Consider the following 431-nt stretch of genomic DNA (forward strand, 5'->3'; position numbering starts at 1 on the left):
CGTCTCCCCCCCCTCGCTCGGTGCCAGGTCCGTGTTGGAGAAGCCACTGTTGTACCTTCCCTTGTGCTGTTCCTCAACTTGGGAGGCTTTTGGGCTTCAAAGAGCAGCTGAAACACCCAGGCAAACCTGGGTCCCCATGTTTTTCTACGAGCTGGGCACCCCAGGAGCTTCTCTCATCTGCTAGTCTGCAGGTTTCCACGTTTTCAGATGAGGTCCCTGAGCGATGGGGCCATCTCCACACCTGGGGCACCTCAACTGGACAACCCCTCCAACCCTCCCCCCCTTATTTCCTGCTGGGGAGCAGTGACACTGTCACCTCCCAGCAATCAAACCATGTTTTGTGGGGTCCAAATCTGCTCCCCAGGGTGGAGCCAGTTGCTCTGGACCCCCCCCCCGCCCGCCACAGGGCTCTCGTCGGGAGCCTAGAGTGG

The 431-nt window shown here is 59.9% G+C and overlaps 1 protein-coding gene across 1 annotated transcript in view; it reads left to right on the plus strand.

The window, feature by feature from the left end:
- The window catches only part of RNF24 (ring finger protein 24), a gene marked incomplete at its 3' end in the record, with an annotated part of 9,452 nt that overhangs the window by 6,925 nt on the left and 2,096 nt on the right, over positions 1-431 (plus strand). The gene's annotated exons all lie outside the window — the stretch shown is intronic.

The sequence above is a fragment of the Buceros rhinoceros genome, unplaced genomic scaffold (genome assembly GCF_000710305.1).
Source record: "Buceros rhinoceros silvestris isolate BGI_N320 unplaced genomic scaffold, ASM71030v1 scaffold4767, whole genome shotgun sequence".
NCBI classification, from domain to species: Eukaryota; Metazoa; Chordata; class Aves; order Bucerotiformes; family Bucerotidae; genus Buceros; species Buceros rhinoceros.